This window comes from Rhinolophus sinicus, linkage group LG03 (genome assembly GCF_036562045.2).
Source record: "Rhinolophus sinicus isolate RSC01 linkage group LG03, ASM3656204v1, whole genome shotgun sequence".
Lineage (NCBI taxonomy): Eukaryota > Metazoa > Chordata > Mammalia > Chiroptera > Rhinolophidae > Rhinolophus > Rhinolophus sinicus.
The window spans coordinates 121,625,475-121,653,467 of NC_133753.1; the positions used below are offsets into that span (position 1 = coordinate 121,625,475).

The window sequence follows — 27,993 nt, forward strand, 5'->3', positions numbered from 1 at the left end:
ATTTTAGACATCTATAAAGTGTAAGGCACTGTGCTAGAAATTACAGAAGCTGAAAAAAGGTGAATAAATATGCCCTATAGATGTTTATAGTCTAGTGAGGGGGTCAGAAAAAATAACCATAACTTGGGAGAAACTGGTTCATACCTTAAGGGAAGGAACATGACTTGTGGTGGGAGAAGGGAGTAATCCAGGTGCATCCAATGGAGTTTGTAGAACTAGGTCCATGGAGTGATGAATACACAGCAGTTCATTTCTTCATCATTCATTCAACAAACTTTTATAGTGTGTTTCTACATATCAGGTATTATGCTTGGAAGTGGGGATATGATTTAACAAAAGCAATATGGTCTCAGTCTTCATGGCGCTTCTAGTCTAGTGTAAACATACATTTTCACACCTAAGTGACAAATGAAAGGAAAGTACAGTGTCCTGTGAGATAGGGGAACATGGGGAACCTAATTTAGATCTAGAGGAAGCATTAACAGAGTACTCTGAGTTCTTTTTAATGAACAGGAAGAAGTGGGAGGAAAGGAGGGAGAGTTCTCCAGGAAGCAGTAACAGCAAGAGTCAGGATCTTGGGGCAGTTTCCTGGTACCTCTAGAAAATAAAGTAGGCCTTGGTGTCCTGTGCTCAGTAGAAGGAGGGAAAGTAATGTGATATAAGGTTGGGGAGTTGGCAGAGGCTAGGTGATTCGGGGTTTTTAAAGTCATGATAAGGATTTTGGATTTTGGATTTTATTCTAAGTACATGTGGAAATGGTTGAAAAATTTAAGAAAACATGACTGAATTCATGTTTTAAGAAGTACCCTCTGGCTGTCATTAGAATGACTGAACTAGATGGAGCAAAATGGGGCATGAGGAGTCCAGGGGATGGTAGCTGGGATGGACCCGGGGTGAGCGCGGCGGGTGGCAGTGATTAGAGACCAGTTTTAGAGTCTGTTGGAATTAGAGAACAAGATGACTTTCTAATTAGTATCAATCTTAACTGACCAAACTGCATTTTTGTTCTTCTCTTCCCATTTATAGAGTTTTGAAGAATCTATAAATTTGCTTTTCAATGATTGTTTCTTGATTCCATTTTTATGTTCAATCAGTATCAACTCACGCCAAAGTCTCTTGTCATGGTTCTCACTTCTTTACTCCTGGGTTTCCCTTGGCTTCACTGTGCTGAGCTTCCCTGGGCTCTGTCCTCTCGCATGTCCTTCCTTTCCTGGTCCCCTTCCTGCGTTGCTTCCAGTGAGGAGGTCAGAAAGGAGGAAGCCATTGGCAACCTGACACAGAAGAAGGGAAAGACTACGGGGAAGGGAGTCAAAATGGAAGACTGGGGGCCCAGAGGAATTTTACTTGATCACTTCTAACTTTTGCCACAACTTTTTCTTGTTTCTGTCATCTGTGCTTAGAAAAAGAGAAGCTGTGGGCAAACGCGTTTTCTCCTCCTGCCTTTCATGCCCCATCACGGTAGGAATGATGGACAGTGCTGAACAGGCCCATGTGAGCAGAAGTAGTGCCTTCAAGACCTGGCATTCAAAACAGCTACCGCTATAGTTATTCCTTTGGGAAACAAAACAAAACACTCCCGTCCCCACCCCAATGGAGTAGTTTTTGATAATTTTACTGATGCCCGAAAATCAGGCGGGATCCAAATTAAACAAACAGCTCTTGTCCCAGGTCATGTGGCAAACCTGTAAGCCAACCTTGGGGTGATTGGATGTTCTCTATTTTGATAGGATTTGGGTTACACAGGTCCATGCATTTGTCAAAACACATCACCCGTAGACTTAGCATTTGTGAATTTCATAGTATTTAAATTATATATCAGAACGAAAGATCTGTAAACAGATATTGAGCTCTAGTTACTAATATGGGTGCTGGTATTGAGGCTTTTATTTTACTTTGAAATGCACCCCAATTACGATGGAGTATGGATGAATAGAGGGATAGATAGATGTGATGCAGTAAAATGATCATGACAAAATCCAGGAGGGATTATGCTACTGTTTATTGAAAAGTGCTTTCAACTGTGGTGTATTTTTGAGATTTTTTCATAATGAAATGTTAGAAAAAATCACCTGCAGCCAAGCCCAGATTCTTGCCTAAAAGCTTTATTTCTTTGAGCAGCCCATGGCTCCTGCTTCCCTCTGGGCCCCAATGAGAAGACCCACTGCCTAAGGGTCTGAGTGCTGGGTCTCTGTTAGACCTATAAGCTGAAAAAGGCACGCTATTATATGTGGTGATACCCCTCCTAGGCAAAGAAGGCACATCCTTTTTCATAACAGGGGAAGGGAAATTCCCTCTAGCTCGGTTGGTACTCTTGTATTAATTAACAAGAGCCAAAGCGCTCTGTAAGCCATAGTGAACAGTTCTGAAATAACCCCTCTGCTTCAGTTGTTGTCACCTTTGTTCCCAGCTGCTCCCTGTTGGCAGCTCCCCCTTCTCCAACGTCACTTTGTCACCATTGACCCGCCCCCAGCCTGCCTCATGCCACGTGGCCTGGGTTCTGGGCCCAGGAACCAGCTGAGATTCCTCTTTTGCCTTCCCTCTTTCAATCTCTTCTGAGGTCAATCCAGGGGTTTAAGTATATGTTTCTATGGTTTCAGTTTATTTAATGAATTAATCGGGCATATCAAATCTGTTGCTGCTGTCTTAAACTTGGATTTTAGTCCATTTTTGCATTATAATAATTCCTGTCATTTGCATATGCTTTTCTTAATTCCAAGCATTTTCCATCACTTTTCAAAAAGCTCATTTAAATTTTCACAGGATTGACTGGCAAATATCATTCAGCTTTCATAGATGGAGAACCGGGGAGACAGTGCAAACTAACATTTATTGAGTTCCTACGGTATAGACTCATTTGCTGCATGTTTCTGTGTACACTGACCCACTTAAAACCCACAGCCTCCTCGTGAGGTGCTTATTGGATTGGTACCACTTTTACAAATGATGAAACTGAGGCCCAGAGAGAATGTTTTCTGAGGTCCAACAACCAGATGGCAACTGACACCAGAAGTGCAGTCCCAAAGAATGTCAGAGCAGGAAGGGATGTCAGTGGCTTCCCAGACCATTGTATTTTCCAGTTGGGGATACTGAGGTTATTAGTAGATGTGAGCTTATTTAGAAGAAACGTGAAAATTGGAACCCAGGTCTACATTTTCTGACTCGATTTAGAAAACAAGAAACTCCATATAGATTTAGACATATGGGGAAAGTTGGAGTGTTTCACGCCCACGGGGTACCACTCTAGGCTGGCATTGCAGATTTCAAACCTGGCATGAGCTGAGTGTGGGGTTGTCTTGAAAACTTGGCCACACACAGCCTGCGAGGCACTCGGGCAGCCCAGACATAACTGATGTTCCTTTGTGCAATAATTGTCTCACATGCAGGAGGCTTTGCAAGCAGGAGCAGAATCAACAGTTGCAATATAAACATTGAAATGAGAAGTGAATAGAAAAAAACATGGCGAACGGACCCCACAGCAGCTGGGCACCTGGGCCTGTGCTTTTACAGTTCCCACCTATCTCACATCCTAATTCTATCTGATTGGGTTTGAGGGTGAATGGGAAGAGCCAAGGCCCAATTTCCTTAGTGATCTGATTTGCATCAGTTCCACTGTAAGTAGCCTAAGCTCATTTATCAGATAGCCTTAGGACGCGGCCGTACACACCCACATGTTGCAGACAGAAAGAGTCTTATTTCTGAGCTGATGTTTGTTCCCTCTCCAAATAGAGTTGGTAGCTAGGCCGGAGGTTAATTTGTGTATTTTGCTGCTTGTGTATCAGCTATAATTGCTTAATCGTTTAACACATAGGGTTCCTGTCATTGGAGGTGAACCACGCTGTACCAACCATCCTGTGACAGGTGAATTCATTGTCTGAATGGTGTATAACAAGGGACTTGAACTTTGTTTGGGCTCCTAATTAGTGGAGGACTCACCTCTTACTGGAAATGTGACGAAGGGACAGTATTGATCTTGCCATAATGCAACCTGGGTTGGACAGCTGATGTCCCGTACATGATATTATGTAAGACCAAACGAGCCAGACTTTGGTGACTGTCCTACTTGAAAACAACTGGTGTCCAACTATTATAGGTCCCACAGGACCACATCGGTCCCTTGGTGCGGGGGATGGGATTTCCCTGAAAGGAATGGGTGTTGTCACTGTCAGTCTTCCTAGAGCAGGTTGTCCTTGGCAAGTGACTGTGTAACTTAACATCCACATTGGAGCCGGTGGAGGAGTGAAATGGGGAACTACGACTAATGATGCTGGAATGTAAGGTGTGAACCAGGACTTCCGGTCATCCCTTCCTTAGGGCACTCAGAGGTGAAATAAGAGAAAACACTGTCTTCCTGGGCTCTGAGGCGACCTGGGGCACTTCCTGGTCACAATGGCAACAGGTGGGCACTGAGAGGGAAAGGCACATAGGGACCGTGAGGGAAGATCGGAGTCTTGGCACTTGTTGGAAGCTGTTCCTTGAATTGTACTTGCAGTTCATTATCTCTGATTTGTGTGTGCAGATTCTTTAAATGGTCCTACCCAGACATTTGTTGTGTGTGGAGAATGAAGGGAAGGCCTGGGCTGGGCATGGAAAACACCAGGGGGAACGAAGTGTTCCCCCCTTGAGGGCTGAGTGGTGGGAGCAGTAGGGGGTGGTGGGCAGGGGTGTCTCCAGCAGAGCAGAGCCGTGGACAGAGCTACAGTATCCTCCCCGGGGGCAGCAGGACAGGGGTGAGGGCAGCACCAGGGCGCTGGTGCAGATAGGCGTAGAGACCCCGGGCCAGGTGAGGAGAGGAAGGGCCTGCAGCAGTGGTCGGGGCTGGTCTGCTGAGGACCTCCTACCAGTTGTGAACACAGCATGTCTCCAGGTGCTTTAGTTACCTTCCCAAGTCCACCTTCACTCTTTCCTGTCTGAGGGATCTTAACAGGGTATTTACTTTGCTATCACACATGAAAATGCCGTTAGATTTTGTTGCTATTCTGTTTCCTATGGTTTTTCACCTTTGGGGAGACACCGGATGTGTTAGGGAGGCCTCCGAGCTCCAGGCTCCCTCCCCCCACTCTGCACACCTTCAGACTGGCATTTGACTTGTGAGTTGTAATTGCCTGTCGGCTCCATCTCTTCCATTCCCTCTGCTAACTGCAACTTGAGGTTGTCACATCCCCAGGGTCTAACACCTGGCAAAAAGTGGACATCCAATACGTCTTTGTATAAATGATGGGGAGAGATGGAAATGACTCTGAGGTGGGAGACAGAGGTCAAGATTTAGACTCCATGCTCCTCAAGGTCTCAAATACCCAAGTAGGTTTCCCAAGATACTGTAAAAACTCTATTCTCATTTTGTCTATTGCCTTCAGTTTGATTATGTTGATCTGCTTTCTATCCGACAAAGAGAAAAAAAAAAGGATCTTACTATTGTGGCTTAAAAACAACTGGGGCGGGCCGGCCCGGTGGCTCAGGAGGTTAGAGCTCTGTGCTCCTGACTCCGGGGGCTGCCGGTTCGATTCCCACATGGGCCAGCGGGCTCTCAGCCACAGGGTTGCCGGTTCGGTTCCTCGACTCCCGCGGGGGATGGTGGGCAGCGCCCCCTGCAACAAGAGTTGAGCATGGCACCTAGAGCTGAGCTGCCGCTGAGCTCCCGGATGGCTCAGTTGGTTGGAGTGTGTCCTCTCAACCACAAGGTTGCCGGTTCGACTCCTGCAAGGGATGGTGGGCTGTGCCCCATGCAACTAGCAACGGCGGCTGGACCTGGGGCTGGGCTGCGCCCTCCACAACTAAGATTGAAAGGACAACAACTTGACTTGGAGAAAAAAGGTCCTGGAAGTGCATGCTGTCCCTCAATAAAGTCCTGTAAAAAAAAAAAAAAAAAAAGATTTGAAGAAAAAAAAAAAAAAAAAACAACTGGGGCAAGCAGGATTTTTTTTTAATTCAATGCTTCTAGAAATATTACTCCCCGTGCATTTTTTTTGGTAGTTCTTACAACTTATAATATATAGGGATGCTATTTTTGTTATCCCCATTTTTTCAGTTTCTCTACAGTCCAGGAATCAATTTAAAAAATGTCATATTGCCTTAAAGTTCTGTGAGATTGCCTTGAAGTTATTTCATATCATATTCAAGAAGGAGTATTTTCCCTCTTTCAATTTGGCTTGCAATTTTCCTTAGAAAAATTTCCATATTGAACCAAGGGTGTTAGAAGAAATTGCATGATATATCTAGTTATATGTCTTTGTAGGTTTGGTTTTGTTGTCTCCTCCCCCTTCCCCCCCAACACTGGTTCTCACTCATAGAGATCATATGCTTGACATTGCATTTGAAATTTTATTTGTAGAGATCATTTGAGGCCTCGGATGAAAACATATACCTCCATAGAGCATTTTCATTTGCTTCTGACACTCTGGGACCACCTTAATTGAAGTCCCAGAAGAGATTCCCTGAGTCACCCGTGTGAGAACACTGTTACTTCCTATTCACTCTCTCACAGCAGTGGTTCCCAAAGTCAGCTGTACCTTGGAATCCCCTGGGGAGTTTCAAAATATACTGATGCTTATGTCCCACCCCAGAGACTATGATTTAATTGGTCTTTGCGGGTGGCCTGTGCTTTGTAATTGTTAAAAGCTCTCCAGTAATTCTCATGTGCAGACAGGTTTGGGAAACTGTTCTAAAAGTAAAGCCCTTCGGGATGTCAGCTTAGTGTGTGAGTATTTATTAGACTCTTTACTTGGCAGGCCCTTTTATTTGTTTTGCTCGATGAGGCTGCCAAATACCACAGCTCCATATTGCAGTTGTTTCTTCCTGATGGGGGCAAAAGCAGCTTTGAGTGCTTGCTTCTCATAGTTTCCCAAAATTTGGCATGGTAATCCTCACTATCTTACCAGCTCTTTGATGCTGTTAAGAAAAATTAAAACATAAATATATATGTTTATGTTTATAAACCTAAACATACATTTAAATATATTTAATTACAGATTTTAATATAGTATATATTTAACATATTTAAATATATACTACTATATAAATATATATACATAATATATTCTTTTCCATACAACTGTTTTGGTTGACCTTAATGGGAGGGCTGCCGTTAAGATAATTGAAAGTCCTCCAGTTGCTTTTTAAAAGGAGAAACAAGGGTTGTAGTTTAGAGTTCTTTTCCTTCTGAAAATGTCTTTATTCTGTCCACTCCCTGGAGTCATAATTTGGCTGGACTTAAAGTCTAGGTTGAAACTTAATTTTCCTTCAAATATTTGAAGGCATTGTCTTATTGATTTCTAACGTTCATTGTAGCTGTTTAATCCTGTTCCTGCCTGATGGCTGTTTCCTTGTAAATAACATTCCCCTCCTCCCCTTCTTTGGAAACCATTAGGATCTTCTCTTTTCTCCCAGAACTCTGACATCTCACAATTTATGTGCTTTTATATAGGTCTTATTTCATCCATTTTGGGGGACATAAAGAAGACATTTTCTTTCTGGAGATGTTTGTTTTACTGTGAAAAAATTTTGCCATATTACTTTCATATTTCCCACCACTTATTTTATCTCTTTGCTTTTTAAAGAAATCATTATGGTTGGATGGTGGGTCTCTTGGATTCATCCTTGACATTACTTTTTTTTTCCTGCCTAATTTTTAGTGCTATGACCTTTTGCTAGTTCTTAGATTTCCTTGACTTTATTCTCTAAACTTGCTAATAAATGTTTTAATTTGGTTAAATTTTTATGTCCAGAAGAAAATTTTTATTTCTTATTCCTGATGACCTCTTATTCTTTTACATAACTTATTTTCTGGCTATAAGGATATAGTAACTTCACTTATTTCCCTAGGATTGTAGATTATTAAATCTTATTTTCTCATCTATTTGTTTCCTCTAGATTTCTTTTTTTTTATTTTTCAATTATAGTTGACATTCAATATTATTTTATATTAGTTTCAGGTGCACAGCATAGTGGTTAAACATTTATGTAATTTACAAAGTGATTCCCCCCGATTAGTCTAGTACCTACCTGGCACCATACATAGTTATTATAATATTATTGACTGTGTTTCCTATGCTGTGCTTTACATCCCTGTTACAGTTTTGTAACTACCAATTTGTACTTCTTAATCCCTTCACCTTTTTCACCCAGTCCCCCAAGACCCCTCCCATCTGGTAACCTCCGTTTGTTCTCTGTATTTATGAGTCTGTTTCTGGTATTTGGTTTTTTGTTTGTTTGTTTTGTTCTTTAGATTCCACATTTAAGTGGGATCATATGGTATTTGTCTTTCTCTGTCTGACTTATTTCGCTTAGCATATTACACTCTAGGTCACTCCATATTATATAGCAAATTATAAGATTTCATTCTTTTTTATGGCTCAGTAATATTCCATTATATATATATATATATATATATATATATATATATATATATATATATATCATCTCTTCTTTTTCCAGTCATCTATTGATGGGCACTTAGATTGCTTCCATATCTTAACGATTGTAAATAGTGCTGCAGTGAACATAGGTGTGGGGACTGAGTCCCAGAGAGCAGTTTCCAGGCTCTCGGCCTCGTGTGGGGAGGTGCTGGCTCGGGTGGTGAATGACCATCAACTGTGATTGGTTGGCCATCGGCTGTAACCAGTTGGCCAATTGGCTACTGATGTAACTGCTGGGCTGTGTTGATTTGTTGGTTGGTTGGCAGGCAGAGAAGTGAATGGCGGACTGCGGATCGTGTGGCTACTACTGCATGTGTCTTGGCCCACTGCCAGAGAGAATATAGTGGTATGACTCCCCTACCTATGGCTCCATGGGTGTTCCTTTTTGGCCTCACCATATCCTGCGTTCTTATGTGGGGAGCGGGACCAGAGGCCCCGCAGGCCGCCCCACACGACAATAGGGGTGCATATATATTTTCAAATTAGTGTTTTGGAGTTTTTCGGATAAAAGCCAGAAGTAGAGTTGCTGGGTCATAAGGTAGCTCTAATTTTAATTTTTTGAGGAAACTCCAAACTGTTTTCCATAGTGACTGCACCAATTTCCAATCCCACCAACAATGTATAAAGATACCCTTTTCTCCACATACTCACCAATTCTTGTTGTTTGTTGATTTATTGATGATAGCCATTCTGACAGGAGTGAGGTGGTATCTCATTTTGGTTTTTATTTGCATTTCTCTAATGATTAGTGATGTTGAACATCTTTTCATATGTCTATTGGCCATGTTTATGTCCTGTTTGGAGGAATGTCTATTCAGGTCCTCTGCCCATTTTTAAATTGTATTATTTGTGTTTTTTTTTTCGTATTGATTTGTATGAATTCTTTATAAATTTTGGATATTAACCCCTTATCAGATGTATCATTGGTGAATATCTTCCCCCATTCAGTAGGTTGTCTTTTCATTTTTTTTGATAGTTTCTGTTTTCCTTTATTCTTGTGTTGGTCTTTCTCTTTCATGGTAAAGGTTTTCCTCAATTGTCTGGAAGTCTTGGTACTCTGTTCATACTTCACAGTGAGCCTCTAAAATATTCTTTGGAAGTTCTGAGTGAGTAGACAGGACTTGTTGACCTGAGGGCTCCATGTAGGAGGGAGTTCATAAGTAGGAAGGGAGGAAGGAAAGAAGGAAGGGAGGGAGGGAGGGAGGGAGGGAGGGAGGGAGGGAGGGAGGGAACAAAAAACTGGAAGTTTTTTCTTTAGGGCCAAAAAAGAATCTTCTGATATTCTTAATGTGCCTGTCAGCATATGGAGGACAGTTTGGGCAAAGGTAACTGTGTAGTTCAACCATTTCTTGTGCAGACTTCCATGGTCCTCTCCTCTGCTGCCCATTGGGGTGTCCCTGGAAAATTAGGAGCCTGACTGTGTGAGGTAAGGGAAAGCTATGACTGCTCCACAATAAATTTTCAACAACGTCTATTTTTGGCTCCTCAGCTGGACTCAGCCCTTCATTGTACCTGCTGTCTCCAAAGCTGAACATATCAAGTTTTCCATTGGGGTGATTTGGCTCAATTATTAGTCATCATGCCCCTCCAGGTTACTTAGATCATTGCTTCCTCTGCTGTGCTAAATCACTCACCTGTCGTCGATCTGGTTCTGTCTTCTAAAATTGCATTGAATTCTCTTATCTGTTTTTGTTTTCTTTATTCTTTTTATCTTTTATAGGTTTATACTTTCTTTTTGTTGTTGTAGTTCCTTTACTATCAATTTAGTGGAGCTTCAATGTGCAGATGAGGAGATAAAACTCTTCATTCTTAAAACATATCCCAGTGAACTTTAAATGTCTATTAAACACCATTCTCTTAGGGGTTTTTTACTAGGATTGGTTTGGATTTATAGGTTAATTCAAGAATTGTCAATTCTATGTTACTGGGTCTTCCTATTCAAGAACATGGTAAGTCTCTTCATTTATTTTGATAATTATGACCTTCTGCAAGTTTTTACAATTTTCTTCATGTTGGCTTTATTACTAAAAATATTCCTCTAAAAAAAAAAATATTTCTCTAATGAAGAACATAAGTGACACAAATGAAAGCATATTTATGAGCTTGAAGATTGACCTCAAAAATTGACCCAGAACATAGTGCAAAAGGACAAAGAGATAAAAATATAAGAGGAGAGTTAACAGACTTGGAAAAGAGATTCAGTAATTCCAACAGCTTCCTAATGAGACTTTCACAAGGAGAAAACAAAGAGAGGAAGAAATTAAAGAATAAAATTGTCTAAAGTTGCAGAATGAAGAAAACACACAAACATACATTCTACTCCACATTGTGGGCAACATTTAGAAAGATAAAGAGGAAATTCTAAAGTATTCAAGAGAGCAAAGATAAGTTACATTAATTCATACCCTGAGAACTTTCTCTACTCATCATGGGCAGATAAAAAATCATTGACTATAGAGACAGCAAATAAAACCTGCAAATACGAGGTCTGACAATTAAGTTTGCGAACTTGTTGCAACAATGTTGCTAACTTATTTTATATATAAGAGGGATTATTCATTATGAATTTGTACCAACTGGGCAAAGAGTTAACCAAGGTTACTATTTGGAAGTGCTGAAAAGGCTGCGTGAAAAAGTTAGATGAAAACGACCTGAACTTTTCGCCAATAATTCATGGCTCTTGCATCACGACAATGCACCAGCTCACATGGCACTGTCTGTGAGGGAGTTTTTAGCCAGTAAACAAATAACTGTATTGGAACACCCTCCCGACTCACCTGATGTGGCCCTCAATGACTTCTTTCTTTACCTGAAGATAAAGGAAATATTGAAAGGAAGACATTTTGATGACATTCAGGACATCAAGGGTAATACAATGACAGCTCTGATGGCTATTCCAGAAAGAGTTCCAAATTGCTTTGAAGGGTGGATTAGGTGCTGGCGTCAGTGCATAGCTTCCCAAGGGAGTACTTCAAAGGTGACCGTAATGATATTCAGCAATGAGATATATAGCACTTTTGCTAGGAAGGGTTCTCAAACTTAATTGTCAAACCTTCGTATCTGTCTCTTGGGAACAAGCATCCTCTGTCACCAGCACCAGGAGACCCTGTAGAGGTTGTGTCACCATGGCATTCCTTTGTTTGTCTCCTCAGCCATTGAGCGAGCACCAGTTAACAGCAGGAAGTACGAGGCCCACTGATGCTCCAGACGCCCCAGTCCATCATTGAGCACGCTCCATTTGGAGAACCACCCTCTCCTCTTCAGCCTTCCAAAAGCTCAGGTCCCAAAAAACTCTTTGAAAGAGAAGGGGGGCTTGGACACTTAGAATTAAAATCTCCCCTGAATCAGAATGGAGGAGGAACATTCTTTACATGAAAGGAAAGCCCAGAGCAAAGCCTGAGGCTGCTTAAGTCCCAGCCTTGTATTTCCCTGCTTTTCTTCAAAGGTTCAAGAAGAAGAGATGTTCACTTAAAGATCCTTTTGAGATTTTTTATATTTTGTTTTATAACACTTTTATTAAGCATGAACCCATATCAGTTTTCCTAAACTGGAAACAATAGGGAACTGAAATATCAAAGGATACACTTTAGGGATTATATAAAACAGACAAAACCCCTTCCATTTTCTTATTGACTTCATACAATCAATGCATAATACTAAGCAAAACTGAATTACCTTTTAGCAAATATTTTTACGAACGCTGCCTTCTCTTTATCTTCCTGTACTTTTATCTTTTGTTTGACTTTCAGCAATGCTGCCTGAATAGCTTTGTTTCCTGGTGCTGTCTCCTGAGCTTTCTTAAGATCAACCAATGCTTGATCGAATTCTTTTTTTTTTTTTTTTACAAATTTTATTGGGAAATGTTGTGTGTTTCTCCAGGGCCCATCAGCTCCAAGACATTGTCCTTCAAACTAGTTGTGGAGGGCACAGCTAAGCTCCAAGTCCAGTCGCCATTTTCAATCTTTAGTTACAGGGGACACAGTCCACCATCCCATGCGGGAATTGGACCGGCAACCTTGTTGTTAAGAGCTTGTGCTCTAACCAACTGAGCCATCTGGCTGCCTTTTGATTGTATTTTTTTAATCCTTGCCATCCTTGAGCTCTTTGGTATAATGCTTTGGTACCTGATGGGTCTATTTCAAGAGCCTCCAAACAACTGGCAGTTGCTTTCTGTCAATCTGACATCTTCAGTTTATAAGCACCAATATTCAGCATGCAGCTTAAAGCTAGAGCTTGCAGCTTTGAATCTATCTGCTTTCTCAGTAACAGCCTTTGAACCTTCCACATATCTTAAAACTTTTGTGTATTTTTAAATGGCCATCTCCCAGTTCTGGGATTTGAGAAAAGTATTTCCAATGTTTTTTTAAGCCTTCTGTTATTGATAATATTTTATCTACATCTTTTAAATTTATATCTGCATCCTCTGGGAAATCTGGGTGACTGTCACCAGAACCATCTTTTGGGAATATTCCCCATCCTCCCCTTCCTTCAATTCTCCACATTTTGCTATAATGTACAATTTGGCTGTTTTTTCACCTTTCACTTCTACGTTTTCCAGCATTCTTACCACACTCATTCCTTTAATTACTTGCCCAAATACCACATGTTTCCCATCCAGATGACGAGTTGGAACTGTTGTAATCAAGAACTGAGAATCATTTGTACTGCAGCCTGCATTTGTCATCCTTAATAAACCCTCCTGGTCATGCTTATAATTGAAATTTTTATCTTCAAATTTTTCACCATAAATACCTTCTTCACCTGTCCCATTCTGATTTAAGAAGTCCCCACCCCAAGTCATAAATTTTTAAATAATTCAATGGAATGGGTATCCTTTGAAATGGAGAGGTTTCCCAGTGGTGTGCCCAATGCTTTTTTCTCCTGTACACAATACATGAAAATTTTCTGCAGTTTTGGGTACCATATCTGCAAACAATTCTAAGACAATATGACCAACTTGCTCGCCTCCGATGTCCACGTCAGAGAAGACTTGGGGGTTGCTGGGGTTGGAGGGCTTAGCTTGGGGGGACAGATGAGACAGTTTGACTTGCAGACGTGTTTGGAAGGGGACTCAGAGCACCTCGTGACTACGCAGCAGCTGAAACTCCCTCTTGAGATTTTTAGGTGCTCCGTCCAGACCTGCCCCTCATGAGATGTGGGGCAAATGAAATGGTGTATTTACTTTGCAATGATACACCTCTGTAGATATACATATGGAAGAATACCTCAAAATCACCTTATAAGGCAGACTTCGTATCCCTCATTTTGCAGATGGGCAAATGGATTATAAATGGCAGCCTGAGAGGTATGGCAGGACAGTCTCACTTGTTGTTAGAATTGTGGAGAAGGGCAGCTTTATGCTGATTATATGTACTATACTTAATCTGTTCTAGCACGAACTGTTGAAACCCTTTCCCTTTGTCTCCTTTAGATACCTCTGACTCACTGCCCAACTACAGGTTTAGGACTCTACAAAGTATGAGCGTCAGAGCCATCAGCCCGAGAACCTGGGTTAGCCCGAGAACATGAGTCTGTTTTCTAGGTACAGCCCGTTTGTTAATTCAATTGCTCAATAAATGTGAGGTTGGTGCCTGGTACTGGGAAGAAAAAGATAAACATGGTTCTGCCTTTAAGGGGCTCAAATCCCAGCTCCATCACCCACTGGCCAGGTAGGCCTGAGTACATCATTTAAGCTCCCTGACACGTCAGTTCCTTGTCTTTAAATAGAATGCTAGTTTTGACTACCTGACTCAAAGGTTTTTGTGTGTGTGAGTGTGTGTGAGTGTGTGTGTGTGTGTGTGTGTGTGTGTGTGTGGTCAAATAACATAATAAAAGTGGTTATGGGAAAACCCGTAGGACGTTATTATCATTTTCCTTACAATGTCTTTGTCCTAATGAATCTGAATTTCTAAATAAATGGTGAATTCAAATAATGCTCTAATTTCCTACCAGAAGGAGCAGTGTATGCTTCCTGTGGGTGTGTGGTAGTTGTAGCCACTTCCTTTTCATCTCCTGTCATGTCTTTTCCGTTGGGTTCTGCAGGGTGTGCGTGAATCACTTTTGCTCTGGGTCACTGAAGTTCTCTGCCCGTCCCTTGGAGCACCAGAAGGAAGGCTGCAATGCCGCTGGCTGGGAGATTCCTCACTGCGCTCTCCTGGGTGGTGACATCCACTATCCTTGAGCTTCTTCTCCAGGGGTGTCCCAGCGGCTATATTCGGGCTGCTCAAGAGGGAGAGACTGACTTTCTGTTGCTGGGGTTCTGATTTCTGTCTGAGTCGTATGTAGGGCACACCACCTATTTTCAATCAAGTTAATGACAGCTAACACTTCAGTGTTCTAAGAACTTTATATACGTTAATTTTTTTGGTCCTAACAACAACGCTGTGTTAATTATCCCATGTCATGGAGGAAAAAACAAACCCTTTAACAAACTTGCTCAAGGGCACAAAGCTGGTGAGTGGCAGAGCTGGAGTTTGATCTCAGGAAATCTCTTCCCAGAATCTAGACTCCTAACCAAATTGTTATTCTAGGCCAGGGGTGTCCAAACTTTTTTCAACGGTTTTCACCAAGGGCCATATGCGGTCAAATACACAAACAGCTGGGCCACTCACTCAGGTGAAGTACGTATTGCCTCACCTGGTTTATTTAAGTAAACTAAATATATTTTTGGAATTTGCTGCGGGCCAATTAACAATGGATTGCAGGCTGCAGTTGGCCCGCGGGCCGCAGTTTGGACACCCCTGGTCTAGGCCTTCAGTTAGCTTTGCTTAACTAACCAGCTCAGAGTCAAGAAAATCTCTCAGCATTGAAAGTGCCAAGCAGCGTGCCGGCATTCCTTAATTCTTTGATGGTTCCACGTCTAAGGTTCCACTCCTCTGTACTCAATATTTCAGCCACATGGACACTGATCTCGACACTTGAGTAGAAGACTAATGGCAGGTCGAACCATATGAAATTGTCAATATTTGGCCAATATTTGGCCAAATGTTCTACCTAACATTTGCTGAGCCCCTACTTACCGTGTTTCCCCGAAACTAAGACCTAACCGGAAAATAAGCCCTAGCATGATTTTTCAGGATGACATCCCCTGAACATAATAAGCTCTAATGTGTCTTTTGGAGCAAAAATTAATGTAAGACCCTGTCGTGCGGGAGACCCTGCTCGCTGTGCCATTTGTCATGCGGGACGGCCTGCGGGGTTTCTGCTCCCGCTCCCCATACAAGAATGCAGGATATGGTGAGGCCAAAAAGGAACACACAAGGAGCCATAGGTAGGGGAGTCATACCACTATATTCTCTCTGGCGGCACTATACTTTCACTGGAGGCTGGATCCACACTGTCTGCAAACCGCCATCCACACTTGCCAGCCCAGCCGCCATCTTCTTGCTAGCCCCCATTCTTTCTCTTCTCTCCCTCTCTCCCTCTGCTAGCGTAGCCACAGCAGTTATATTGTGGCCAATGGCTCACTGGTTACAGCTGACGGCCAACTAGCCACAGCTGATGGCCATGCAATCACAGTTGGCCATTTACTACCTGAGCCAGCACCTGTCTATGTGAGGCTGAGAGCCTGGAAACTACTCTCTGGGGCTCCGCCCCCACAGACCCGGTCTTATTTTCAGGGAAACATGGTAGATGCAACATTTGATTCCAGGCCCTTTCCTTATGCTGTCTCATTTTATCCTCACAACAACATAAGCGTATCTCATTTTATTGAACTTCACTTAACTGTGCTTCACACATGCTGTGCCTTTTTTCAAATTGAAGGCAAGATCCTCCACCAGCAAAACGATGACACCTTCCTGTATTGTAATACTCATTTTATTGCTGTGGTCTGGAACCAAACTCACAATATCTCCAAAGTATGCCTGTACTTCTAAGTGTTTTTAACCTTCATTTTTTTGCACAAGGAAACAGTCTCAGACTAGCTGGAGATCACACAGCAATTTTAAGTGGTCAATTCAGACAACCTGTTCCAAGATAGGTCATTTTCTACTGTACAGCGTCTACGACCTGAGCCTTAGCTGCCAAGTGCAGCTGAAGGTCCCGGAGGCAAAAATGATCGGTTACACTGAACTGGTGAACTCAAGTTATACTAGTTTTGAGGTGAATTCATGAGTCATGAATCAAAAGGGAAAATCATCTGACCTCTGGAAAACAGGCAGCTATGACTCAATCAGCAGCAAAAGTTGTCTTTGGAAAACTGAATCAGACCTGCTCAGTTGTATTCAGTATTGTCATAGCCATCGGAGTTCACATACTTGTGGGTGTGCTTGCTGTAACTTTAAAGAGAATTGGGGAATCAAAGGGTGATTTGCCTAATTGGAGAACTCTGTTATGGGTAGCCGCGCAAGGGGAGCCCAGATGGAGAGCATTTGAAAGATCTGGAGACTATTGGGATTCTAAGTTGAGAGAAATACAGCCGGAGAACTTAGGGGTAGTTTGGGGGAAGAGTCGGGGTGAGGATGTCTTTCAGAGTTCAACCAGAACAAATTGAAAAAGGGGGCTCTTCAGAATTCCCGGTGCTGACTGAGACATCTGAAGCTTAGGAATCCAGTTTATCCACCTGGAAACATTTTGGAATGACTATAGACTGTAAGTTAATGAAACCTGGGCTGGGAAAGGGGGAGGGAGTGTTAAATGGGCACAAACACACTGAGATGTGTTTCGATAAAGTGGAATATTATTCAGGAATAGATGCAGAAATAGTTGAAGTGGTTCATAGGTGTTCATTTTAATCCTTTGCTTTCCCTCTGTGGGAAGCCACTTTCATCTGGTTCTTTTCAATATGGATTGAGTTATATCCTCTTTACTTGCTACAAGCATTTATTTGCCATAACTGTTTTAAAGCGTTGGACAATTGCTGCCTCACTGTCAGCAGGCTGATTGGAGCACCCTTGCTGAGTCTCTGGCCCAGTGTAGGAGTTGGAGATGAATTCCCAGCCACTGGAACAATAACTACCGAAAGAAAGTATGAGTCAATGTTGTCATTGATTAATAGAACTTTGTTCTAACTCTTTTTTGGGCAATCTGCCAGGTGTTGGGAGTACAAAAGCTTGCAGGCTGCCTTCTAAGAGCTTCAAATCGATTTGGTGGACATATGACTGTGGGGACAGAGCCCCAGAGAGCAGTTTCCAGGCTCTCGGCCTCACGCGGGGGGGTGCTGACTCGGGTAGTAGATGGCCATTGGTTGTGGCTAGTTGGCCGTCAGCTGTAGACAGCCAATTGGCCCCCGATATAGCTGCCGCGGCTGTGCTGGTTGTTGAGTCGAGGAGAGTCATTGGTCGGTTGGCAGAAAAGCGGACAGCAGGTCGCACGTCGTGTGACTCCAGCCTCCAGTGAGACTATAGTGGTATGACTCCCCTACCTATGGCTCCGTGGGTGTTCCTTTTTGGCCTCACCATGTCCTGCGTTCTTATGTGGGGAGCAGGAGCAGAGACCCCCGCAGGCCACCCCGCATGACAATGACATACACAGCACAATGTTTTGTGAATGCCAAATGTATGGTGAACAGACAATGAAAGTTATAGGAGACAAAGAGGCTGACATTTGCAATGGAGCTAATGAGGCAAGGATTGCTGGGGAGGGTGGATTTGAGCTGGTCCTTGTTCAGGGGTACAGGGGAGAGAACAGAAGTCATTGCGGAAGGAATGGCTGGCGCGCATGCACACATTCGGGGTGGGCGAGCACATATTTGCCTAGAACCGAAGTAAACCAGTTTGGGGAGAGTGGAAAATTTGTTGGGCAAGTAGTATGAATGCCCTCCTCCTTTTCTCTATCAACATACTCCCCTGGGTGATCTCAATCAGTCTTTCACATTAAAATAATATCTCTGTGCTGATGATTCCTGGGTTTATAATTCCGGCACAGACTGTTCTGTATTCCAGGTAGTTCATCCAACCACCTACTCAACAGCTCCACTTGATAATCCCACAGGAATCTCCAACTGAACACAATCACAATTGAACTCGTGGTGTTTTCCCTCCTGACTTGTCCTGCCTTCCCACCTCCCATGGCTTTCCCCTCTTGGTAAATGGCATCATGATTCACCCAGGTGATCAAGCCAGAACCCTGGGAATCATGCTTGACTTCTTTCACTTATTTCCCCACCTCTACTCCATCAACAATAGATGCCAACTCTTCCACAGAGAATCTCAAATCTGTCCACGTTTCTCTGACTCTCAGTGCTGTCACCCAACACCCAAGGCAAGGCACCAACCTCTCCTGCCTATCATTCTGTAATAGCCCCTGATTTCAATCCTTCCAAGCCTTGATCTCTGCAATCCTTTCTCTACCCAGCAAAGGAACCTTTTTGAACTGTTATCAGATCAGATGTCAGCAGATTACTCTCCTGCTTAAAACTCTTTGATGGCTCCCCAGTGCTCTTAGCAAAAAACCCCAACTCCTTACCATACCCCAACTCTGTATCCCTGCCTTGTGGATGCCTCCCCCACCCCACCCCCATGCCTGCCCAGCATCCATGCTTCTTCTTCTGATAGCTGCTTCCCCATTTTTCTCTGGGGAATCACTCCCTCCCAGATTCTTACTGCAAGAGGCCTGGGCCGCCTAACTCCACTCCACTCCCTGTGTCAGAGGGTCAGCATGTGACACCAGCGTGGACAATCAGCATGTTCTTTTCCTATGTCACAGTGATTGGCTCAGAGATGAACACGTATCCTGAGTTGATCTGATAAGACTGAAGCCCAGGTCTTTTGCTAGAACATTAGGAATTGCTGGCTGTAAAGATGTAAAACTGGAGCTGCGGGAATCCATCCATGGGGAGAGGCTTCCTGACTTAAAGTCCACTCAGAACAAAGGAGGCTGAGAGGTGGAGAAAATCAAGTCCTGTCGAGTCTGTTGGAGCCCAGTGTCAGCCCCTGTCACACCTCTACTTTTCAGTTGAATCAATAAGTTCCCTTTTTAGTTTAGATTTCAGTTGGGTTTCCAGGCTAGTTTGTCCTGCAGGATCTGATCCCCGCCTAGACTTAACTTTATCCCAAACACTTTCACCTCTCTACACTCAACCTTGGACCTGGGACATAGTAAGTCCTTTCTCATCTCAGTGTCCTTGCCTTTGGTGTCCATGTTGCTTAGAATTCTCTTCTTGAGATTTTGAAGAGGCTGGCTTGCTCTCATTCCTTAGGCCTAAGCGCTAATATCACCTCCTCAAAGAACCCTGCCCGAACTACCCATCTGAGTGACAGGGAGTCAGTCCTCCAGGTCCCTTCTATCACATCACATTGCTTCGTTTAGAGCAGTGATCAGAATCTGTGTTTCACTTGTTTACTACTTTGTGTGTTTATTTATTATCTGGCTCCTCCATTAAAGTATTAGCTTCATGTCTGTCTTGTTCAGTGTGTACTCCCAGGGTTTAGCTCAGTGCCTGATACGCAGTATAATAAGTACTTAATTATTCCAAGTGTTTGTTAAATGTGAGAATTAATGAGTGCATCCCTGCATGCTCAACTCTCCATAGATTCATCTCGATGGGAAGGAAGAAAGAGAGAGAAAATATTTTACCAAAAAGAACAACAGACATCATTGGAAAAGGCAATCTTCCTTTCTCTTGAAGGCTTTACCTGGAAGCCATGGAGCAAAAATGTCTTGCAAAGGAGGTGATCACAGCCAGATGTGCTCAGCACAAGCCTGTGGTGAGTCAGGGCAGCAGATGATGAACTGGCTGGTGTTCTGTGCTGGCCCCAGGCAAGGGCACAGCCCTCACACTTACCTGCCAGTCACACTCTGGAGCCACATCAGGTCATGGGCTGGTCATGGCCAAGGTTGTCACACTGGGCTGAGGTATCAGGTCAGGGTTACAGCTTCTTCTTTCTGACACGAACTACCCCTTTATTTGGAAGGGCGGTGGAGGGAGGCCTTGCTTCTCTGATCTTGCTAACGAGGCTTTTGAATGTACTACTACTAGTAAGGTGATAACAACCATAGCAAACATTTGTACGGTGCTTGCTTCATGCTGGGGCTGTTCTAAGTGTTTTATATGTATTATCACATTTAATTCCCATAGCCTAAGGTGAATTCATGACTGTTGAATGAATTCCCATTGAGAATTGAGGTATGTAGCCCCTCCCTTTGTATCTGGATGGGCTCTATGGCTGCTTTGACCAATGGAATATGGTGGAAGTGATGATGTGCCACTTATGAACTGCCTTTTGGAACTTGCTCTTGGATGGTCGCTCTAGGAGAAGCTAGACGCCATGTAAGAAGTTTGACTACTCTGCTGGTGAAATGACAGAGAGGGGCCTGAAACTCCATGGACAGGAAAAGGAAAAGGGCTGAGCTTAGCCTTGAGCTCTTCCTGACAAGGCACCAGACATGTGAGAGAATAAGCCGTCTTGGATCCATCCACCCCAGGTGACACCACATGGATTCGAGTACTGCCCAACTGAGCCCACTTAAATTCCTGACCCACAATCTTGTGAGCAAACTAAAATGACTGACTTAGGCCACTACGTTCTGGGAGGTTTGCATTCAGCAATAGATAATTGGAACAACCACCCTATGTCATAGGTGCTGTCATTATCCTCACAGATGTTCAGTGACTCGCCCAAAGTTGCACAATACTGAGAGGCAGACATGGAATTCAAGCCCAGGTGTTCTTGCTCCAGAGCTGGAACCACCACACTCTTCTAGTGCTAGGGTCCCACCAGTGAGTCTGTCTACCCTGGGCTCCTTAGATTCCAAATTACTTAAACACTTAGGGCCTCAGCCTTATCTGCAAAATGAAGGGTTGGGCTAGATTATGTATCTAAAGCAGCGTTTCCCAACCTGCTTTTCAGTAGGATAATTAGGCCAGATAACTCTTCATTGTGGGGCTGTGCCTGCCCTGTAGGATGTTCAGCAATATCCCTGGCCTCTACCCTCTCAATGACAGTAGCACCTCAGTCCCTTTTCCCTCATTGTGACAAGTAAAATTGTCTCCAGGCATTCCCAAATGTCTCCTGAGGGACAAAATCACCTCCAGCTGATAGCTCTTTCAAGTCTCTTCCAGGCTCCCTTTTGCTATTTTGTCCTCTCTGTAGCATGGCTCCTTCTGTGCACCTCTCCACCTTAGCTACTGTTATCTATTGTTTAAAATTAAGGAGGCATTGTCTCCTCCAGGACTCCTTCTCTGGCCTGTCTGCCACTGGGCTGAATGGGTGCTCCATAATGCCTGGGGGTGGCTGTGTAACTGCTGGCCTGTAAGCTCCATAAGGACAAAGACTGTCTTATCTCTGTATCTTTAATGTGTCACACAGTCTTCAATGTGTGACACAAGTCTTGGCTGGCTCAGGGTTCTTGGTCAGTAAATTATTATTGCAACAGTGAATGAATGAACAAACGAATGAAGGAGGCAGTACATTGTTGTAGTCTGTGGCACATGAGCTTTTGAGTCGGATGAAGGTGGTTTGAACCCTGGCTCTGCCACTTACCAGCAGCAGAGGGTTGGGAAACTTACGTAATCTTCTTGATACTCCTCTCTGAAATAGAGACAGTGAAATCTCTACCTCACAGGGTGTTGTAAGGACAGAAGGAGATTGCATCTATAAATTGCTTAGCATCTTACTGACATGTAGTAAGTACTCAGTAAATGGCATCTTTTACAAAACAAATGAATTTTATAATTTCATGCCTTCCTCACCCTTCCCATGCCTGATTCCTATTTCTGCAATTCTGCAAGCAGAGTTTGTTGGCACAGTTACTGTTAGAAAGTTTGTTATTTCTCTTTTCCTCAAGACTTCCTCACCATTGATGTGAAATTTTCTCTGCTCAGTCCTGGATTCAGATTTATACAATTTTCTCAGCGTTGTCACCAGTGCCTTCTCACCTTGATGCCTTCTGACTGACACCAAGAGCAAGGGGCAAGTCATCTGAAGCCTCAGGGAGGACCCACAACTCGCAGCTGGAGAGAAGTCAGGCTCAGGTGACCCGATGTCTGCTCCTTATCCTCAGGGGCTGAGGCCTAGACTGGAAACCAGAGAAAGGGAGCTGGTAGGCAGAGCCAGGTGCAAGAGGAGACCATGGGCAGACTATGGACAGATGCACGGTAGCAAAATGTGTTTGTCGCCCTTCTCTTCACTTCTAGGGGGGTATCACTGCGGACAGCCATTGCTAGCAATGAGCCTAGTGGCATTTCATTTACGAATACTCATGGTGGTATGCAACAAAGCTTGAATAATAAGAGGATTTGTGATCTCATTTAATAAAAAACCTGGCAGAAAGAGCTCCAGGGTTGCTTAATTTAGCTATTCGACAATGTCATCAGAGACCCAGGTTCTTTCCGTCTATAGTGTTTTGACTTGTCTGGCTCCCATGGTCTAAAGATGGCTGCTATAGTTCCGGTTTCACACATAGTCAACAACGTGCAGAGGCAGAAAAAAGGCACTCTTGCTCTCTCATCTCTTTTTAAGAGCTGTACGAATATTGCCAGAAGCTTTCCTGGTGGTCTTTTTCTGTGTCTCATTGGCCAGCGTTGGTTCACATGTGTGCATCGTAAACCAATTCCCAGAAGCTGAGGCCCTTCCTAGGAGTGCATGGATCCTTGGGGGAAAGTGAATAAAATGTGGGTTCTGTTAGGAACAGCACAGCGAGGTGAATGATTGTTGATTAGGATTTAACAAGGTCTACTACATAAGGTTATCCCGCTTTCTTTCGGGGGAGGGGTTGTCTGGTGCTATAAACGTGAAACGGGCCTGAAACCATGAATAAGGGAAGCAGCTAGTTGTATATCTACGAAGTAGCAGGTTGTTTGTCAGGGTTTGTGGCTTTGTAATGGACCTGTGGCAATCTGTGTGACTTTAGTAGGACCTCCTCTGCTTTCTTGATTTTAGCTTTCATTTCTGTGGCAGGAATTCAGATATTCTTCAGAAGACCTGCATAGAGCTCAAACTAATCACAATTTGTGTGTACGGCATAGACCATTTCAGGAAAAAAAAAATTTGAGGGGTTTCTCTTTTCACAAAGCCAGGAACTTCTCAAGGATTTATAATCACTTCACCACATATTAACGGTGAAGCCTCAGGCAAATTAATTAGTCTCTTTGAGCTTCAGTTTTCTCATCTGTAAAATAGGGATAATAATAAACCTTCCTTCCAAGGGTTGTGGTGAGAATTAAATGAGATAGAGCCTGCCCAGGAAATAGAATATAGAACTCAGTAAATAGTGTTATTGTTGTTGTTGTTGTGTTATTACATTATTATTATTATTTTATCATTATCTTTGAATCTTCAGCACTTAATCAAGGAATATGTTATATGCTCGATATAGGTTAGAATGAAAATGAGTGAAGAGGGAAAGAACATATAAACAATGCACGGACACATGACCCGGTGGCAGGTATGTAATTAATTCTCAAATGGGAGGTACCTACAAGCAGTTCAGTGACAGCAGAATGAAACATCCCTGAGAGCTGGAGTGGTCAGGGAAGCCTTCACCAGGAGGCAGTGGAGTCTGAGATGACCTGTCTCAGATGGGTGGGAGCTGAATAAGCAGAAACGAAAGGGGTCAGTTTCAGGTAGAGGTGCCCCATACTCAGACCCAACATTTTAGAGGATGAGAACGTTGAGGATATTCCCTCAGGGAGCTGAAGTTTAATTTGGTTTTTGGATCCGTGGATTAATTCTTCAGGACGCAGCCCAGTCCCAGAGTGTGTTTTGTTCTTGCTGGAGAGTGGGAGGCGGCTGCAGCACAAAGCCCACACATCTGCAGACACATTTTCTTTGTAAACCAGCTCTCTATGACAACCATTGCATGTGTTCTGGGGTAGGGGCCAGCTGACTCAGGAATTAATCAAATCCTTTTATGCCAATTCTCATCAGCTTTCAAAGGGTTTTTACACAGAACACTCCTAAATGAGTAGTGAATGAATATTCATAGACATACAAATTTTCCCCACCCCCAATCCAGAAGGACACAGATCTCAGAGCCATGTGTTGTTTCTTGGTAGAGGGGACTGGCTTTGGCCTTCGTGCTTAGTGCAGTGAAGAGGGAAATGAGTCAGTCTCTGACCCCGAAGAAACAGAATGTCCTCCTGTCCATGATAAACTTGTCAAAGACCAAGAAGTGTTGGAGAAGGAGTCAGAGAGTTTCCAATCACAGTGCTTATCTTCAGTGTGTGGAACAGGCTGGCACATATTCTCCATAAATGACCCAGGTTACCCCCTAGGACCCATGTGACTCGGTTTCTTATAAGCTGCTTTTCATTCACTTGCCTTGCCTGATCCACAGTTCTCAGCATTCTGATGGGACAGTGCTTTTCAGCAATAACAACCCCAATCATTGAAGAGTACTTGACAGATTGTGAGGGGCTGCCATCCACATTATCTGATTCCCTGGACTACCCTGAGGGGGAGGCAGGGCAAGGATCATTTACCTCATTGTCCAGGTGAAGGACCTACAACTCAGAGATGCTGACCCCCAGGCCAGTGCACTCTCCACTCTGTGGCCCCACTGCCCTCCCACCATTAACCAGGGTCCAAGCCACCGACACTGAAAGTCTCGTAAGCTCAAAAGTTGATCTTGAGGACATCCAGTCATTTTTTAAATTCTTCGTCTAAGGGTCTAAGCAGTTGCTCAAGTTCTGTTCTGAAAAAGGTCTCCCAAAGGTGAACATGCTACAGAGCACCCCCTGAGACCCAGAGTAACTCGGGCAGACTTGGCATCTCTGAGACTCATTCCTGTGCTTTCTGGGTGCCACTAGCATAGCACGGAACAGTCTGCCACCTTTCACCTCCCTCTCACTGGGGTCTTCAGGGCTGCTCCTGGCACAGGGATTCTGTCTGTCCTCAAATATTTCCCCTGACAAACAGGCACTCTCCTACAACGATTGTGAGGACACAGACAGGCCCACTGTGTGGAAGACAATTGGGTTATATATCCTTCCGAATTACAAATGCATTGACTCTTGGATCCAGTAATTGCACTTCTGGGAATTTTCCTACACACGTATTTGCATATACATAACAGGATATATATACAAAAATTTCCATTGCAGCCTGTTTTGTAATAGCAAAGGATGAACAATCTAAGGGACTGTCTTTAGGGGACCAGTTAAATGAAGTGATGGAACCACATGAACACTACACAGCTACAAATATGAGTGAGGAAGTTCTCAGTAAACTGATAAAGAATAATTACCAGCAAAATATACAACAGAGTATAGATTGCTACATTTTATGTAAAGGATAGAGAGTGAGTATGTATTCATATTTGCTTGTGTTGGCATAAACACTGGAAGGATATTTGAAGACCTAACAAAACAGTTACTTTTGGGGGATGGAGAATAGGATGGATGGAGTGATGGTGATGAAGAGGGGGTTAGACTTTTCAATGGTCACTTTTTATATCATTTTGAGTTTTGAAGGATGTTAACGGATTATCTATTCAAATAATTAAATTTGACGAGCTTGCCACCTACCAGCTAGCCAAGGGGGAGGCTTCCTAGAGATATATGCATTTGAACCGAATTCAAATCCATTACGCTTGAGCCAACACCCAGGCAGCTCATCAGGTCATTTAGAACACAGCGTTATCTAATAGGAACCAGTCAGGAGAGAATGTGTCACCCCAAATGCAGATATGGTCAAAGGTCAGGAGTGTCTTGAGCTTGGAGGATTGAGAGGTTATCCAAAGTTATTTTAATGACTTTGGAATTTTGTGGAATTCAGGGCCTCACCCTTTGGAACTCAGGTGAATTCCCAGGTCACCTTCGTGCTATGCTGTGGCTTGACTGAGTGCTGTGGGCCTGAGAAACACCACTCTAAGAATTAGCAGACATTCTGATGCTAGCTCTACCGCTGGTCCTGGCCTCATCTAGAATGAGGCCTGGTTTGACCTGGCAGCTAAGAGTGAGGTCTTGGCACCAACTGCCCCTTTCCGTGTCAGGGTGTTGGTGGAGGCCTTAAACCACCCCAAGGGCATAGCGTTTTCCCACTCAGCAGCAGGGCCTGACTGCTCTGGCCCTGCCCACTGGAGAGTAAACAGTTCAGTTGCACCTTAATTCCCCTCACTCTTAACACAGACCCTGCCCTTCCCAAATACATCCGTCTCCACATGTTGAATTCAGTTCAAGAAACTGCATAGGTCTTCATTTTACTAGACACGATTCAAATGAGCCCAGTCTTTACAAGCAGAGCTGGCAGGAAGCCCCACTGGTTCTGCTGCACCACCTCCATTTCACTGGGGGAAGGGATAGGTATACGGGTATACGGGTAACGTGCTTAAAATGTTCTTAGCACGATGAAAATAAGGTAGAAAAGAGCAGACTTTTCCTGCCAAGCAAAATAGGTTTGCATTGTACAGCTTAGAACGTCACCAAGTGGCTTCGTTTATCGGGAATCTTGAGCCACACGCTGAGCACGCTCGGCACTCAGCAAGGGCTCGCGGCCCCAAGGAGGCACCCAGAAACCTCTGCACTCTTCCTGTAGGCCTAATAGCAACACACAAAGAAAAGTGGAGGTTTGCTGATGAAAGTGGCCTAATTTGGCAAGTTTGCTCCACTTATTTATCTCCACTGTGAAAGACAGGAAGGGAAGTTTTAACTTGTTTGTTTTCTCCCTTTATCCAAATAGAAGAAATAATTCTTTTGCTTTATCTAGGGAAATTTCTAGATCGGTCAAAGGAAGACCAGGCAACTTATTAGAAAGGGCTCTGAATGACAAATCTAGGCTCAGATCCAGGCCCCACCCACAGATGGTCTGAGGTTGATTTCATCAGGGTCTGTGGGCCTCAGCACCCTACCCGTAGGATGAGTAGGACGCATCTCTTTTGTATGTCTTGAAGGACATTATGAAAAGAAATGAGCTGGTTCTTTACCACTGTTTTCCTCTCGCGTCCTGTCTTCCCACCCACCTTCTCCATGGGATGGTCAGATGTGAAAATACCTGACATCTATGTCTTCAGGAGCTCACTTGCCAGGAAGGAAGCAAAGCACATTGACTGAAAGACTATGGAGCACAGGGAATAAAGTCCTGTGAGAGGGCCCACGGAGGTGTGATCCCTGGCAGGTGCAGCATCAGGCCCTCAGAAACGTGGCCAAGTACAAGACAATGAGCAGATAAAGCTCTTAGCTTGGTGAGCAAAGCCTTCCTGTGGGCAGGATCCAGCCCCTTGGCTGCTGGCTTGTGACCTCTGGGCTGGGACCTGAACAAACACAGAGGGATCGGGAAGGAGAAATGGCAGGAACCAAGACTTGCCAGCCAGCGAGAACAGTGGGGCACATGGTATGGATATGGGCGATGGGCAGCCTAGAAGGAGGGCTGGGAGCGCTGAGCCGCCCCCATTCAGGTTAGCACCTGGCCTGTCTGGCTCTGAAGCAAGGAGCCCCGATGAGAAGCCTGGGACTGTATATGCTCCAACTGGTTTTCATTACTGGTATTACTGTCAGCAGGTAACTGCACTTGCCGGCAGGGCCTTTGTCTGATTCTGCCTGAGCCGGCCCACGCGCCATTCCTCGTACCCCTCAGACAGGCCAGCCTGAGTCTGCCCCTGGCTCCCACTCACAGGAACAGTCTGCGCATGCGAGGCCGAGGCTCTGATGGATTAAATAATTAACCTTTAGCTTGTCTACCTGCTCAGCTGCATGGCTTATGGT

At 43.9% G+C, this 27,993-nt stretch overlaps 1 long non-coding RNA gene and 1 pseudogene across 1 annotated transcript in view; one reads left to right on the forward strand and one right to left on the reverse strand.

The window, feature by feature from the left end:
• Nucleotides 1–27,993, forward strand: part of LOC141570672 (uncharacterized) — a 135,192-nt gene that overhangs the window by 6,349 nt on the left and 100,850 nt on the right. The window lies entirely within an intron of this gene.
• On the reverse strand, nt 1,160–27,849 carry LOC109445474 (peptidyl-prolyl cis-trans isomerase D; annotated as a pseudogene).